The sequence below is a fragment of the Ptiloglossa arizonensis genome, chromosome 5 (assembly GCF_051014685.1).
Source record: "Ptiloglossa arizonensis isolate GNS036 chromosome 5, iyPtiAriz1_principal, whole genome shotgun sequence".
Taxonomy (NCBI): domain Eukaryota; kingdom Metazoa; phylum Arthropoda; class Insecta; order Hymenoptera; family Colletidae; genus Ptiloglossa; species Ptiloglossa arizonensis.
The window spans coordinates 24,253,142-24,271,363 of record NC_135052.1 but is presented as its reverse complement, the minus strand read 5'-3'; the positions used below and the strand labels follow the sequence as shown (position 1 = coordinate 24,271,363).

Below are 18,222 nucleotides of genomic sequence, written 5' to 3'. Positions count from 1 at the left end.
TACTAACAAATTATTATTGTTATTATTTTCTCGAGGAGAATTCTTTATTAACAAATTATTATTGTTATTATTTTCTCGAGGAGAATTCTTTATTAACAAATTATTATTGTTATCATTTTCTCGAGGAGAAATCTTTATTAACAAATTATTACTGTTATTATTTTCTTGAGGAGAAATCTTTAGCAACGAATTGTTATTATTATTATTATTTTCTTGAGGAGAATTCTTTACTAACAAATTATTATTGTTATTATTTTCTCGAGGAGAATTCTTTACTAACAAATTACTATTATTATTATTATATCTAAACTTCTCTCGATTTTCGATTATTCAAACGTCCAATGCATTCTTGTACTAACCCTTTGATCGAAGGAAATAATTAGTATAAAAAATATTTCTAACTAGAACAATTTATTATTATTATTATTATTATTATTATTAGTATTATCATTATTATTTTCTTCAATCTACTACAACTTCAAATCCACAGAATACAAATTCACAGGACACTTCTTGCTCATACCGAAGGACTAAGAGGACACTTTGAACCTTTTTCTTCGATCGTCCATAACCTCGAAAACGTAAAATATATAGAACGTTTACTGCGAGTGAGTTTACTCGTCGCATCGGAAAACTAACGCCGTAAGAATCGAATAAAGTATTAACGGGAGCAACGGTTATTGTCGTCGTTGTCTTTTTTCTTTTTTTTTTTTTTTCAACGATCCGTATTCGTAAGCGTTTAAAAAATCCTGCCGAGAGGATCCATCGATAGCGAGCAACGCTCGCAACAGCTGAAGTTCCCCCTTTTACGTTGAAAAGTTTCCTTCGAGCTCGTGTGTCGCTCCTCGAGGCGCGTTTCCTCGGATCCTCTCGCCATGGACGATAAAGAGCAATCGATGCGAGCTTTTATGCGAGAGAACGACCACGAGGACGTGTACCGTGGTGACCGCCGTGGTTTCCGGGCCGTAGTCACAGGACAATTATTTTCAACGTTGCTGACTCCCCTGTTCGAAGCAACATTCCTTTTTTCCAAGTATAGAATGCCCCCTCTGCGCATGACGCCCGTGTTGTTATTAATAACAATTGAAGACGTCGAAACCTGAACAGCTTCGACCGGATAAAAACTTGATGGGAAATCGAGTTTCTTCCGTGGTCCCCTTTTCGAACTCGAAAAAAAAGTTCGCTACTTGTCGGTTGGAATTTTGTTCCGGTTACACGCTTCAATTTACAAAACGCAAATCTCCGAGCGATAATTCTCCAGAAACGGGAGAAATTCCCCAGAACGTGGAATAATTCCACAGAGCCAAGATGGCCGACTTCGAAGCGTCGAAAGTGAACGTTAAGTCTCACGAGTCTCTGCAACGTTGTTCCAGGGCTCTTCGTCTTTACGTGGAAAGAATTTCTTGGGAATTTCGTTGCTCGAAAAGCTTTGAGAATTTTTCAAAATTCGAAATTCGAAATTCGAAATTGGAGAATTTTATTTTTGACGGTTGGACACAAGTTTGACAATTGTGTCGCGATAATTTGAATATTGTCGAGCTTTCTTCGAATAATATACACGAAGTATCGTTTCACGATCGAACCTAACCTCATTCGATCGTTCGTCGAAGAATCTGGTGTTTCAATATGGCGGACGAGTAGTCTCGTTTGATTTACGTGACTCGTTAATTTTGAAATATTTATTTTTCAGAAAGTTACGCCGAATTCGATCGATACGAATGTTCTAATTTCTTCTGGAATCTTTAATGACGAACTTTTATATATAGTATACTTTTATGGAAATCTGTCAGCTCGACAGGTTAATTAATTTCATAGCTAATCGTAACAAAGAAACGCTATTCGACAAATGCTTTATCGATTCGGAGATAGGTAGGTATGTTTCTATACTTTCTCGTGTACAGGAAATGCGGGGAATTCGAAGTGGAATTTATATGGAAGAAATATACCGAATAAATTTATGTCGATAAAAGTTTATCGATTTAACATTGACGGGACAAAAGTTACAACGAAAACGAATCATATTTCACTCTCGATACAACAAGTTTTTGTAGGAATTAGTATATAATCGATGCCGGTAAATCTAGTGTTAAAGAAATTTCCAATATGGCGGAAAACTAGACTGCTCTTAAAGAATTATAACGGTATGAGTTTGTCAACTATCGCGATAATATGAAATATTGTTGAGCTTTGTTCGTAGAAATGATTCTACACAAAGCATCGTTCCACGATCAAACCTAATCTTACTTGATCGTTCGACACTCGATAAAGTGTCGATTAGGGGATGTCTAAACTCTGCTTTTAAAGAATTACACACTGTGAGTGTGTATAGATGATTGCGACGATTTAAAAACGATCAATGTTCTTCTTAGACGCGAGTAATCCGAGCAAACCATCGATCCATGATTAATCCTAACTTTATTCAATCACTTGTGGACGAGGTGGCTCTTAAAGAATTACACTCCAAAAGTGTTTATTGATTATGTTCCCAGTTTATTTCTGTAGAAACGTAATCTAAGCAAAGCATTGATCAATAATTAATCCTAATCTTACTCGATCATTTCTCAACGAAATAATCTTCAAACTCTGTATCTAACTTTCCAAAATGGCGGACGACCAGAGAGCTCTTAAAGAATTATCCTCCGATTTATCAATTACACATCAACTCACGCTTAATTATAATCTTATTCTATGACTTCTCAACGAAACAATCTTCAAACTCTGTAACTAACTTTCCAAAATGGCGGACGACCAGAGAGCTCTTAAAGAATTACTCTTCCAGTAATCAATTAAACATCAACTCACGCTTAATTCTAATCTTACTCGATGACTTCTCAACGAAACAATCTTCAAACTTTGTCTCTACCTTTCAAAATGGCGGACGACCAGAGAGCTCTTAAAGAATTACTCTTCGATTAATCAATTAAACATCAACTCACGCTTAATTATAATCTTATTCTATGACTTCTCAACGAAACAATCTTCAAACTCTGTAACTAACTTTCCAAAATGGCGGACGACCAGAGAGCTCTTAAAGAATTACCTTTCGATTAATCACTTCCATTACTAGCTTCTTCACACGAATCAGAAATCTGAGCAAAGCATCGATCCAAGTTTGATCCCAGGCTCGATCCGAGGGATGTTCCCCATCCTAAAGGAATCTGATTTTCCCCGGAAACTTCTGGACGAGCAACACGACGGTCGTGAGAACGCAGCCTGGTTGGGTGTTGGTTTCCAGCCGGTTGTCACAGCACGCGCCGAAACGCGACACCGCGTCAGGAGGCCTTACATGCGTTTGCGTTTGCGTGTGCGATTCGTGCATGCACGCTGACGCACTGCCTGCGAATTCCGTGCGTCTTGGATTGCTAATCGGTGGCCATTTCCAGCGGGACGTCCTGTCGGCTTCACCGATTCCGCTTCGAGCCACTTCCGTGGCCAAGTATCGACGCAGCACCTCGTCCTTTTGCTAACGAATGGAGCAGACTCTCGTATAACGCTGTTAACGTTCACCGTGTTGTAGGAATTCGTGTCACAGAGAACGGTGTCGTACAAGGAAAAATCTTTTTTTTTTTATAAATCTATAAAAAACTTTTTTTTATAAATCTAATTTTCAAAATGTGTCACGTATATTTACAGTAAGCTTTCTTGAATTACAAGACTTAGGTGATATTTTTTAGCACTGATAATCATTGTCGGTTACGTTCAGAGTGACTGTGATGAAAAAACAAAGCAACGACGAAACATGAGAAGTAGGTAATGACGAAGAAAACAATCTAATGTCTAACTGAAATGGATTTAATTCTTAAATCAACCGGTGTTTTATTATTTGTCGCGTTATAAGAGGGTCTACTGTATTTCCCGCCACGAGGAAACTGGTTCTTAGCTGTGTACGAATCCAAGATCATTCATGGTTGTTCCGAGAGGTTAGGTCGCCAACTCTGTAGCGAATAAAAATTATTTCGTGCTCTGTGTAGGGGAGAGAAGTTTTCTATATGCTTTTTTCTGGACTGTAGATAGACAGAATAGATAAACACCACCTGTCTCTCGAGGGGTTGCTCAACTTTGATGGGCCGAAATGTACGGTAGTTATTTAGAAATTGTTTGCGAAGATGTGGCATTTTAGAAAATTTGTTTGTATTATTTAAAGCAACAAATACTGAACTGTGAATTTATTAAACTTTAGTAACGAATTTTAATTCGTTAACTGTTATGAGAAAAATAGAAACTTTTTTTTTTTATTTTTGGCGATTAGATATTTCTTGTGACAAATAATCTTTTTTGAGGTGCTCTATGTAATTGGTCGTAACTTTTTCATAAATTTAAATTCATTAATAAAATTTGGTAGTTGCAGGTAATAGAGAAATATTTAATAAAATGACCCATCTTCAAAAATAATTTCTAGACTGTTTGAAATCGTGGACATTTTTCATGTTATTTGTTAATTTTACTCTCCATTTAAACAATTTTAGAAACTCATAGAAAATGATTGTCTCGTGTTCACAGTAGAATCAAAGACATGTACAATTTTTGGCTACATAAAAATCTCAAACAATGAACACGAGGCAAATTTTTAAACCTTTTTTAATAAAAGATAAACTTTTATTAAAGGATAAACTTTTTCTACGTTAGTGGTCGAATAAAAATTAGAATTCGATGTAACCATAGCTATACGAAGTATAAATTTTAGTTAACCATAACTATACAAAGTATAAATTCACATTGTTAATAAATTCAAAAATCGATTCTTTTTTTTGAAATCCACATTACGAATAATTTCAAAATTCAAAACCTGTATAAAGAAACCTTCAAAATCGTTGAATCTTCAATAAGAAAATAAATTTTTTCCACCGGCTGAAAACGCAATAAAAATTAAAATTCGACACAACCACAGCTATAAGATTCTTCACTTCGTCTCTGTACACGAACTATACATTTTTGCAACAAACGTTACACCCATAAATAAATTCACGTTACCATTAAATCGAACTCAAAAACTCAATTTTCCTTTCTGAGAACCAAACTGAGAATATTTAAATGTTTCAAAAATTAAATAAATCATCGATATTTATAAAATTCAAAAATCGATTCACAATTTTCTTCTTGGATTCGCAACCTTGTTACGAATATTTTCAAACTTCGAAACGTGTACGAAAAGACACGTTGAAAATCGTTGGATCCAGGGGTCCAACCGTCACGTGGGATCGATGATCGATTCCCCTCTGGGAAAATCAATTTTTTCCACCGGATAAAGGCGCACGCGCCGAGCTCGGTTCGAAGTTTGTTTTCGGCGCCTAGCCACCACTGTGGAGAAAAGGCTATTCGGTAAATAGTACCTGGAGGCGAAAGAGAGAGGGTACTGGCGTGGGGAGGGGAGAGGTAGGGGTGGGGGGATCGAGGTGCAGATGTCACATCAGCGAACACCTTTCGTGGAACAGCTGTTACGCCACACAGTCGACCCAGGAAAATCGTGACCTTCGGGGAGTCCCGTGCTCGCCTTTTACGATTCAACGGATTATAAAATCCTACAGGACGCCATCTCGTAGGAATAATGGCCGAGGAAGGTGGCCGAGTAGCTTTTCTGATATTCACGGGCTTCGTTGAACGATGACGCAACCGTTCGAAAGGTTCTGTAAGTTCTGGAACGTTCCTAGCGATTGTCAGCTGCGAGTCGCTTGGCGAGGGAGGGAGGGCAGAGGGAACTATGATGGGAATTAGGGCGGTGTTAGGAGAGCTCTTCTTTCTTCTTTGAAGCAGAATTTTGGAGGGAACAAGTCGAAATGTATGCGGACAATTTGCACCTCGACCTTTCCACGAATTTAATAATTCTTTATTTTCATTTTCAATGAGAATTGTTACTGTAGAACTATTGTAATAAATTCTTCCTTCTCTGAAGAATTGTTACAGTGGAACTATTGTAATAAATTCTTCTTTGAAGAAGAAGTATTATAGTGAGCTATTATAATAAATTCTTCTTTCTTTGAAGAAGGACTTTGGGGGGAAGAGGTCAAAATGTATGTGGACATTACTTTTGTTAAATTTACTAATTCTTTATTTTTATTTTCTTAGAGAATATTATAGTAGAACTGTTATAATAAATTGTTCCTTCTTTGAAGAAGAATTGTTAGAACTATTATAATAAATTCTCCTTTCTTTGAAGAAGAATTGTTACAGTAGAACTATTACAATAAATTCTTCTTCCTTTGAAGAAGAATTGTTACAGTAGAACAGTTATAATATAAAAAATTTTTCTTTCTTTGAAGAAGAATTATTATAGTAAGCTAATAGAATAAATTCTTCCTTCTTTGAAGAAGAATTATTACAGTAGAACTATTACAATAAATTCTTCCTTCTTTGAAGAAGAACTTTGGAAGGAAAAAGTCAAAATGTATGTGGACACTGCTTTTATTGAATTTGCTAATTCTTTATTCTGATTTGTCAGAGAATTATTACAGTAGAACTATTATAATCAATATTTTTTCCTCAAAAAAGAATTTTGGAGGGAAAATGTCAAATAGGTTGCACCTCGACCTTTTGCCGAATTTACTAATTCTTTATTTTTATCTTGATAGAGATAGGGTAAATTCTTTCATTTTTGAAGTAGAATTTTGGAGGGAAAAAGGCGAAAAGTTTGAACATTTTGCACCTTGAGCTTTTGCTGAATTTACTAACCCTTTACTTTTATTTAGATAGGGCAGGTGTTCTAATTACTGACACTTGAAGTTTACCGCGTAACTTCGTTTAATTATTTCGGATGTTATTTAACCTAAAAATCGTTCCAGATTGAAGTATAATATTGTTCAATCTTTCTTTTGTTTGTGAACATTTTTGTATACGTTTAATACGACGAATCGTGTACTAATTAATAAAAAATATTCAACGAACTCCAATGTCTCTACAACTGTCGCTCGAAAAATTGTCACTCGAATGGAAACGATTTTTACACATTAACGGCACATTCACGTTTATAAAATTTATTTTTATGTACTGAATGTAAACAAATATCTAACGTCTACGTAATGTTACGTAAAAATAAAGTCGTAGATAATTTCGTTATTGAATAAAATAATTTAAATGGCAGTTACAAGGCTCTGACAGTTATTGGAACATCTATCCTATACGTAAATAATTGAATTCGTTTATGGTACTCGTAAGCATATTCTTGGAACGTGCCAGAAAATTTTATCGATTTTCATTGACAATAAATATTTTCCATTCGATATTCTTTCTCGTTCCTACGATTTTATTTTAGATTACTTCGTACTATTATCGAGGTTAGATCTTTTATACTCATTCTTTTTTTGTTCTTCTCCTTTTCTCGCATTCGTTATTCTTTTGTTGCGTTCTTATTATAGCGCTTTCAAGGTTAAATTAACAACAGATTGAGCTTGCCTCGTCTTTAGGTTTGAAGTATATTTGATTTTATTTTCTTTGTCCAATAGTGTGTCATTTTCTTTGTTTCTTTTTAATGGTGAATTGTACCGGTTGATATTTGTTCGAGCCAACTTTTCTAATTTCGTGTATCGGTTCCACAAGTCGTCGAAAATAAAATTTGTTTTTCAAAAATCGTTAACAGCTCCATTATTTGTAACTTTTAAAATGGTTGTTAGGTTTGCATCGGCACAAATACAATACACTAGGATTGCTATGTTAAAAAATTTAGAAACAATTGGTTTTCATTTCTGTGATTTCTACACTTGTATTTTTATTTTTAATGTATAAACCATCACCAAGAGAGATTCAAATTCCTTGACTTTAAATTATCGAAAATTGTTTCGAGAGACTCTTCCAGGTTCTTTACTTCTTTCGATCTATCGTAACCAGGGAAAATATTCAAAGTTAATTTTACAGTCTTGCCTTCCAACCTAAATTTAAGGAAATATTAAAAATTAATTTTACATTCTTCCCTTCTAACCTAACTTTGAGTAATACTAAAAATTAATTTTACATTCTATCGTTCTAACCTAACTTTGAGGAAATGCTAATAATTAATTTTACATTCTTCCCTGCTAACCTAATTTTGAGTAATACTAAAAATTAATTTACATTCTTTCGTTCTAACCTAACTTTGAGTAATACTAAAAATTAATTTTACATTCTTTCGTTCTAACCTAACTTCGAGGAAATGCTAATAATTAATTTTACATTCTTTCATTCTAACCTAACTTCGAGGAAACACTAGAAATTAATTTTACATGCTTGCGTAGGATGGAAATGATACTTTCAACGTTTAAAACGAAAAATCATGCGAATTCGGAAAGGTTAAACGTCAAACTCGACCATTTTCAACGCGAATCCGCCATTTTGATCGCGAACTCGTCTCGAGGTTATGTTTCGGGCAATCTCTCGTCGATGATGGTTGAAAAAAAAAAGAAAGAAAAGAAAAAAAGAGAATCGATCGTGTTCTCCATTGTCGCGGCCGCTAAAAGAGACGTCGAGCACGGCTCGAATTAAACTTCGGTCAGGTCGTTGATAAACGAAAGGTGACACTGGTATGTTTTACGATAAGCCTGTTCTCTCCTCGAACGACGCTCCGTGTCGCTTGGTAAACGTTTATAAGAACGCGGCGAGTGGAATCTTCGCGAATCGTGTCGGGATCCTTCGTTGTTTTTTTCGTACAACAATCGCGAATTTTGCGAAAAATTCCTCGTTGAATATTTTTAACAATAAGTACACGACGCATACACGTGGGGGACTGGAACTTTAATTTACTTCAATTTTGTCGAAATTTTTTGCAAAATTTTTTTTCTGTGACAGGTACTTTGCAGTTGTTTTTTTTTTTTAATTATTTTGTTAAATTTTGTTACATAATTGAGTATTCCTTGGATAGTTCAAAATGTTTGACGTCCTTTGAAATTAACCATGTTTCTGGACGGAGTTTATATTTTTTTCTTTATGAAATAAATTTTTTGCATTCGTGGAGTAAATTTTGATATTGGTTGCAGAGGTCGATTTTTAATTATTGCGAGACAAGTGTATCAGAGGGAGGGAAACATTGTGGTGTTTCGTACTGGATGAAGCATTTTTTAAATACACTTCTTTTTATTTATATATTGGTTCTTAATCGACGTATCGAATTAATATTTGTTTATAAATTTTGTTCGTGATCGAATAGTATTTATTTATTTACCAGATGACGACTCATTAGTTGGAAAAATTAAAAATTACACGTATTAACTTTTGATGAACAATTTGGGTGAATTGTAACGAAGGAAATTTTTTTGAAAAATTGTATTTGTGTTGTAAATTCGTTGATGGTATATTTTGAAAATTTCGTGTTACGTCATAGAATCGAGAAAAAAAGTTTGTTTAATAAATTTTGATCGATGAATTCGACATCGATTTTCTTTGAAAAAAAATTGTTTTGGTTTTTTTTAAATTCTTTTGGCAGTAATTTTCGAACGTTCGTTAAGTTCTTGTAACAATTGCGAATACGTTTTCTAAAAATTAATTTTACATTTAAAGTCTCATGGTGTTTCCTTCCTATTTCAATTAAGTGTGAAGAATTTTTTACAAATTTTATGCGAAATCAAAAACAATTGCGAAAAGAGTATTCTTCCAGAACAGACTTTTATTTAGAATTCTCTACAAAAAAATTTTATACAAAATTTAAAAAAATAAATTTCTCTCGATAGAGTAATTATCTATATAATTATATCGTCCTTTATAATTCTCTATAAAAAATTCGGGATTCAGAAATATGTACTTTTGCTACAACATAAAAATAATTTTCACCTGTTATCGGTAATTCACTCTGCTTTTTCCAATTAATTCAATATGGAGGAGCATCCATGATCCAAATTGGAAGACAGAGGGTTTTTGAATTCTCGAACAACACAACGATCGATTCTGGGTTGAACTTTATACACTCTGTTGGGGAAATTGGACGAAATCGATGCTTCCGCAAAAGCTCAAATTGCAATTAACATTTTCAACGTTTTCAACCGAGTGAGATCACGTTTCTTTCGCGTTTCGAGTTGTTTGAACCTCATTTTCCTAGCCAAACAAGGAGACACCGATCTTAAATATAAAATCTTTCGTAGAACAGGGAAAATATTCAAAGTTAATTTTACAGTCTTGCCTTCCAACCTAAATTTAAGGAAATATTAAAAATTAATTTTACATTCTTCCCTTCTAACCTAACTTTGAGTAATACTAAAAATTAATTTTACATTCTATCGTTCTAACCTAACTTTGAGGAAATGCTAATAATTAATTTTACATTCTTCCCTGCTAACCTAATTTTGAGTAATACTAAAAATTAATTTACATTCTTTCGTTCTAACCTAACTTTGAGTACGTCTACGAACGTTTTGAGTGAGTATCGATCTCGATAAAAATGGAACAGCGATATCACAAAGGGGGAAATAGACTCTTCGAATACCGGAGATTCCGCTGTTTCCAATGATGGCATCCGAGCGATGATTTCGAACTTTTGAACTCAAATCTCTCCGATTATCTGGAAGATTTTCGGTAGAAAAATTTCGTTGCTGCGTACGATAAGAAAGTTTCTCCAGAAATCGTAAAAAGCGCGCGAAATTTAAAGACGACGGTTGAAAATTCCTCTCTTTTCTCAGAAGAAAAAAAAGATGGATATAGAAAATAGTTTCGTGGGAAATTTTTTTCCGAATCTCTCCAATTATTCGAAAGGTTTTTGGTAGAAAATTTTCATTGCTGTGTACGATAAGAAAGTCCCTCCAGAAATCGTGAAAAGCGCGGGAAATTCAAAGACGACGGTTGAAAATTCCTCTCTTTTCTCAGAAGAAAAAAAAGATGGATAGAAAAAATAGTTTCGTGGGAACTTTTTTTCCGAATCTCTCCAATTATTCGAAAGGTTTTTGGTAGAAAATTTTCATTACTGTGTACGATAAGAAAGTCTCTTCAGGAATCGTAAAAAGCGCGCGAAATTCAAAGACGATGATTGAAAATTCCTCTCTTCTGTCAGAAGAAAAAAAAGATGGATAGAAAAAATGGTTTCGTGGGAAATTTTCTTTCGAATCTCTCCAATTAATTGAATGGTATTTGGTAAAAAAATTTCGTTGTCGTGGTCGTTAAAAAATCCCTCTAAAAATCGTAAAACAAAGCACGAAGATGACGTTCAAAAATTCCACCCCTTTCTCCACCAAAGAAAACCAAAAGAAACAAAACCAAAAATAAAAATAAATAACGAAGACAATCCTAGGCAATCTTCTCTCGAATTTCTCCAATCACCCAAAAGACTTTTCCAAAAAGTTTCATTGTCATCGACGTTAAAATCTCCCGCCAAAAATCGCAAAAAGTGTGCTAAACATAATTCGAAGAAGCTTAAACATTCCCTCTCTGTCGGAAGAAACCCACAAAAAGAAAAATAAATAACAAAGAAACTTCCATCGAAAATTCTCTCTCAAAAAAAAATCAAAAATAAACAATATTTCCAATATCAAAATTTCCTTCCGAAAAAATCATTTCGAAAAATCGCGAAACGTTCAAAATTCCTCCCTTGTGTCTTCCTAAAAAGAAAAAAAAAGAAAACCAAAAAAAAAAAAAAAAAAAAAATAAATAAACCAAGACAGTTTCGTGGGAAATTTAAAAGTTCGTCACGGGGCTTCTCCGCGAGCTGTGTAGAGGGGTACGGTGGAGGTGGAGGAAAAGGACAAATATTTCCGGAAAGTTTCACGATGAATTCTCTCTCTCTCCCTGAAACTGCTTTCCACGAGAGCTGACTCATCCTCCACGTCATGCATGCGGTATACGTCTATGTACACCGCACGGAACACGTATTACAACACAAAGTCTCTCTTTCGCTCCCTCTCACGCTTTCTACCCTCTTTTCCATCGCGTAGACGCGGTAACAGGGTTCTCAGTGGGAACCGGCTTACTGTTACGAGGCATACATGTCAGTCTGCTACTGTTACGTACGTGACTCGCGTATGTACGGGCTGGTACCGCTTGGAAAGGGGATGATTCTTCGCGGGGGAAAAAAAAAAGAACCACCGGCCCGGCCCGGCCACCCCTCAACCCTTCCACCGCACTCCGGTTCGTTCTTTTCCCGGTTCGCGTTCGATCGTTTCGAAATTCATCGACTCGGCCATCGTTCTTCGACCCCACCTGGACGATGTTTCCTTCATCCTGGTTTCAGGGCCTGTTTTTCGGGATGGTAAGGAAGCATTACTTTGAACATTTTTCACGAAGAAACTACAGCACCTTTCAAGGCGGCAGTTTGGTCACATATTGGTGCATGCTTCCAGAGTACTCGTGATTTTTTTCGATGAAAAATAATAACAATTGCAGAAGTTACTAGTACACGTGTAAGAGGTGTTTTGAAAAATATGACCGGTACGTCGATACGATTCTGTGTCTCTCCTGTGGATCCGAAACGGATAAATCGGAAAGTATTTTGTTTAATAGGGATATAGTTACTATGGAAACTTGAAAAAAATGAAAAATCTTCAGATTTGAAACCGTGGCGATTTTAAAGTCCAAGTAACGTTTTCTTCCGTTTTTGTGCAGAATCTATATTTCAATTTTGAAGTCGCCATTTTTTCAAATTTGGAGATTCTTTGTTTTTTTTAACTTTCGATCGTAACTATATCCTTCATAAACAGAATGTTTCTCGATTTGTTCGTTTTCGATTCGCAGGAGAGACACACTCGTGTCAACATGCCGGATATATTTTTTTAAAGACTTTGTTCGTATATGTACTTTGATAACTTTTACAATGGTTGTTATTTTTTATTGAAAAAAATTGTAAATATTCTCGAAACATGTATCAGTGTGTGACAAAACCGCTGCGTCAAAAAGTGCTATAGTTTCTTCGGAAAAAATTACTAAAGAAGTGCTTTTTTTTGTTCCCAAAACCAGAAGACCTGGTTGTTTCGGTGTAGGTGTGCACTTTTCGGGCTTCTTTCTAATTTTTTAAGAAAGAAACCGTAGATTGTTTCGCTTCGATATTTCGTACATTTATTTACTAATGTTTCGTGCATGCACGGTATTTTTTTCAAGTGAAAATAACGAACATTGCACGAGCTACAATAAATATAGAAGAAAGTCCCTTTGAGAACAAGTATCTCCATAGTTGACACGATTCCAGCCGTTCTGTTAGTCTGAAGGAAAAGAAGAATGAGTATGTTCGTTAGAAAGTGATGAGTTATGGCATGAACGAAGAAGAAGTAAAAATCTTGAGAAATAAAAAAATGGCGACACTTGGAAATTGAAGTTCCAATTTTGTAGCTTTTTTCATCATTAGAACATAAAAAAAAAATAGTAAAAATTAGTATTTTTTAAAAATTACTGGCGTAAACAATAAAAATATATTTGCTGAAGAATTCTTCAAAATTTGGTGTCGATCAGTCCACTAGATCTTGATATACGTCGAATCATTTCGCACGTACATTTTCGAAGGCGTGTATTTAAAAAATTAATATAAAATGAGAATCAATTCGAAAAAAAGTTTGTCTTTTTCTGGAATGTTTGAAATCTTAAAAATACTTTCCTAAAACGGTAGAAATGTCGCAAAGTAACAGAAATAGGTACGAACACGTTACGAAAATGGTGTGCGCTAGAAATTACATCGGGGCTCTGAAAATAACGTCGCGTGGACTTTTTTAAACAAAACTATATCCGATAGTGGATGAACGAAAGAACAAAGTTTCAGAACACGGAGAAAATAAACTAGTTAATTTTATACAGTAAAGACAAGTAAAAACCTCAAACATGTGGGCTATTATTATTATTATACATTTTGTTATATTTATAAGAAGACGAGTCGAATTTACTTGCAAAAAGTGAGAGTTTGTTCTTTGAACAATTTCGATATTTTCTCCGTATTCGTGGTTTCACTAATTGACTATGCAACGACTATTAAAAAAAAACGATGGAGTCGTGTCAACGAGATGTCGTATTATTTTCTGGGATTTTTTACAAAATTTCGTCTGTTTGTTACAAAATTATATATGTACTTGAAAAAATTCCTACAGTTACACGAACTGTCTATTAACAACTGTGCAAAGTTTCGTTTTTCTAATTGTGTTGGTTTCGTGAAAAAAAATTCTTGAAAATGCGGTAACTTTCATCGTTCAAACCAGACTGCCCCCTTTACTCGTTGCGTTTAACGATCACTGTTCAACACTAGGGAGAATAATGGGGAATTTACAAAGCGTCGATCGAAATTTGTTGCGCGCGCCCAAATCGGAGACCTTGAACGCGCGGTTCAACCCTTTGTAACCTCGAGTTCTATTTTTCCTGTCCTGAATTACGCAGTGCGCGTCGTTTCCACCCTTCGTGGCACGAGACATTTTTTTTTTCTCCCTGTGAAAAGTAACCTGGGTAATTTGATTGAATTGTTCTCAGTATTTTTTTTCCATTTACGAAGCATGGATCGAAGAGTACGTAGAGTTCGAGACGTCTGTCACCAACGCCATCAATCATCCCTTACGATTTAAATCGTGCAATCCGAATTGAATGTCTTTAACGTTTTGGTAAGATACTTGGGTATGAAGAATTGTGATCAGAAGTGTCAGTAGATTATTCCATTCGGAGTTGTACTTTTAACGGGGTTTAGGTCTCCCCACTCCAGGGGGATTTGAAATAATCTACCCTTTAAATCTTCGAATCCTAATTAAATGTTTTTAACGTTTTGGTAAGATACTTGGGTATGAAGAATTGTGATCAGAAATGTCAGTAGATTATTCCATTCAGAGTTGTTCTTTTAACGGGGTTTAGGTCTCCCCATTCCAGGGGGATTTGAAATAATCTACCCTTTAAATCATAGAATCCTAATTAAATGTTTTTAAAGTTTTGGTAAGATACTTGGGTATGAAGAATTGTGATCAGAAGTATCAGTAGATTATTGCATTCAGAGTTGTACTTTTAACGGGGTTTAGGTCTCCCCACTACAGGGGGATTTGGAATAATCTACCCTTTAAATCTTAGAATCCTAATTAAATGTTTTTAACGTTTTGGTAAGATACTTGGGTATGAAGAATTGTGATCAGAAGTGTCAGTAGATTATTCCATTCAGAGTTGTTCTTTTAACGGGGTTTGGGTCCCCCCACTCCTCCTCCATAGTGGTCCAGGGGGATTTGGAATAATCTAGACTTTAAATATTGGAATCCTAATTAAATGTTTTTAACGTTTTGTCAAGATACTTGGGTATGAAAAATTATGATAAAAAATGTTACTAGATTTCCTTTGTTCTCTTAGCGAGGTTTGAGTTTCCCCACTCCTCTTCTATGGTGACCTAAAGTGTTTGGAGTTATTTATAATTTGAATTGTCTAATACGAATTAAATATTTTTAACGTTATGTTAAGATTCTTTGGTATGAAAAATTATAGTCAGAAATATTACTAGACTTATTTTGTTCTTTTAACGGGGTTTGGATTCCCCAATTTTCTCTCGTAATGGCCCAGAAAGTTTGAAATAATTTACAACTTTGCAATTTAAATCGTGTACTCTGAATTAAATGTGTTTAATGTTTTTTTAAGATACTTTGGTATGAGAAATTATAGTCAGAATTATTATTAGATTTATTTTGTTCTTTTAACCAGGTTCGGGTTCCCTCATCCCTCTCCCATGATGGCACAGGGAGTTTGGAATAATTTACAACTTTGCAATTTAAATCGTACAATCCGAATAAAATTTTTTAACGTTTTGTTAAGATTCTTCAGTATGGAAAATTGCAGTAAAAAATCTCACCAGATGGTTTTTGTCCTCATAGCGAGGTTTGGGTTCCCCTACCCCTCATTCGTGACAGCTCAGAAGGTTTGGAATAATTTACAAATCTACAATTTCAACCCAAATTATATCTTTTTAACGTTTTGTTAAAATTCTTCGGTATGAAAGATCGTGGTAAAAAGGTCACCAGATGTTTTCTGTTCTCTTAGCGAGGTTTGGGTGCCCCCACCCCTTTCTCATGGTGGTCCCGAAGCTTTGGAATAATCTACAAATTCGCAGATTAATTCGTACAATCCAAATTAAATATTTTTAACGTTTTGTCTACGAGGAATCGTAGACAAAAATGTCACCAGATTTTTCTATTCAGGATCTCTCGTTCTCATAACGGAGTTTGGCTTCCCCCTCTCTCATTCTGGCCAAGGGGGTTAGGAATAATCCACAACTTTGCATAATCGTTTTAACTGAACATTCGAACGATTATTCAAAACCGGCTCGGGAAATTATTCGGAACGTTCGTCGAAGACGCGCAAGGGGATGACACGGTACGTTTCAATTCACTCGATATCGGTGGGGAGGGATGGGGGGGGGGGGAGTGTCGTGCAGTAGCCATTTGCAAACCGGTCGTTCTCAGAACGAACATTTAAAAACTTCCACCTCGTTGTATCGTCGCCGAGGAAAAATAATTTCTCCTTTTCGAGCTCTGTCCACCAATTGCGAAAAATGACGAAGAGAATTTTTTCGCGGGAAAATCTCACCTCGATCATCTTCGTCTTTTCGAAAAAATTCATTTCTCCTGTCCATGTACACGGATGAGAAAGAGAGAGACAAAGGAACAAGCACGAGACAATATTCCGGCCAGTGGAGAGAACGTCGAGCACGCGAAACCCTCGATAAAAGAAACTTTGCCCCCTCGATAAAAGAAAATGGTCACCCGGTCGTCGAACTCGACCCGAGAAAAAACGTGAGAAATTTTTTCGAAATATCGTCGTTCCCCGAGATCAAGAAACGTCGTGTTCTTCGAAGTAATCGCGATCGAATCCCACTCCCCTCCCCCTCGGTCTCTCGTCCCGCATTGGTCAATCGTCTGGCCGCCCCCGTCATCGGCCGAAGACGATCGTCGAACCGGAAGTCTACACGGAAGATCGCAGAGCAGCGGACCCCGAAGAGACCACGTCCGCGCCCCCTTTCGAGGCGTCGAGCGGGAAAATCGATAGTCTCGCCCAAAAAAAAAAAAAAAAAACCAAAAAAAAAAAAAATGTTTTCGTGAGCAAAACTGCCTCTGAAACTGCTCGAGTCTCGACCAGCCAAACGGATAGACGATGACACGCACCTCCGCGAATCGGTAACCGAAAAACGAAAAAAAAAAATTCGAATTCGAAAATTTTCAAAAAAAAAAAAAAAAATTAGAAAAAAAAAAACGAAAACAGAATTCTCGCGTCTCGCGATCGGGAATGGTTTCGTTCCGCGTTTCTTTCAGTTCGTCGCGGTAATCGTTCCCTCCCGTCTCTTCGTCCCCCCTCCCCTCCGCCTCGTTCCCCCTCCACGATCCGCACAGCCGGTGGTACTTTCTTTTCTACAATTTTTCTTTCGTTTCTACCGTCTGTACACCCTCTTCTATTTCGCTTCTGTTTTTCATTTGGGTTTTTTCAGCGTAGTATTTTTCTAGCGAGGCAGCGTCTTCGAATTTGGCGAGTTTGAGCTTGTATTTTCCGCGCGCCGACCGCGAGCGAGAAGAGGTGGCCGCCGGAAACGACGTCGAACTCCACCCGTCGACCCGATACACCATTTTTCCGTCTGCGCTATTTTTTCCAACCGACGAGTACGGGAATCGCTTTTTCCAAAAAAAAAAAAAAATTCAAAAAAGAATTCAAAAAAAAAAAAATTTCGAAAAAAAAAATTTCGAAAAAAAAAATTTCAAAAAAAAAAATTTCTCAAAACCGGTGCATCCGAGCTCGGGTAGAACGTCGTTTCTTTGTACCGGATTTGTCGCTCGATTTCGACACTTGTGCATTATTATTATTATTATTATTATTATTATTATTATTATATATACATATATATATGATTTTTCAAGGTACTTTGAACAGAACCGAGACACAATTCGAGCGGATAGTCACTCTCGTCGCGCGATTCTCGATCGAGCGATCCCACGGTGGATCCCGAAGACGCTGTCGATCGTTCGTCGATCGGTCGGTTTAGTTTGTATCGATAAGTTGTGAGAATACCTTTTAAGTGTACACGTGTGTGACATACCCCTGCTTTGTGTTTTATGATTTCTTTCTCGGGGCACGTTTTCCCAATTTTATACCGATTTTGTTCAGTTTGTTCGTACCTGAACGAGGAAACGGAGAACGAAGTCACGTAACACGCGCCGCTGTTCAATTCGAAAGCGGTGGAGAGAGAATTGAAACGGTCGCGTTGCTTCCGATGATTTTCGTCGTCGACCTTCCTTTCCAACCCCAGACCGCGGAATAATTCCGGATCGATACTCTCGCGTCTCATTAGCACTGGAAACGTCGCTTTTTCTTCCCCTTTGTTCGTAATTTACCGGGCGGAGATTCGGCCGCCCACGAGTG

At 36.2% G+C, this 18,222-nt stretch overlaps 1 protein-coding gene and 1 long non-coding RNA gene across 6 annotated transcripts in view; one reads left to right on the top strand and one right to left on the bottom strand.

Annotated features, from left to right (window-relative positions):
• LOC143146768 (uncharacterized) overlaps positions 1 to 18,222 on the top strand; it is a 173,993-nt gene that overhangs the window by 14,866 nt on the left and 140,905 nt on the right. The window lies entirely within an intron of this gene.
• The window catches only part of LOC143146771 (uncharacterized), a 271,402-nt gene that overhangs the window by 122,412 nt on the left and 130,768 nt on the right, over positions 1 to 18,222 (bottom strand). Inside the window, exon 4 of one of the 5 annotated variants that reach the window (XR_012992073.1) lies at positions 7,743 to 7,859. The exons of the other annotated variants lie outside the window; for them this stretch is intronic. This is a non-coding gene — a long non-coding RNA (uncharacterized LOC143146771). Of the gene's footprint in view, positions 1 to 7,742; positions 7,860 to 18,222 lie in introns of those variants that run through there. 5 annotated transcript variants of the gene reach the window in all.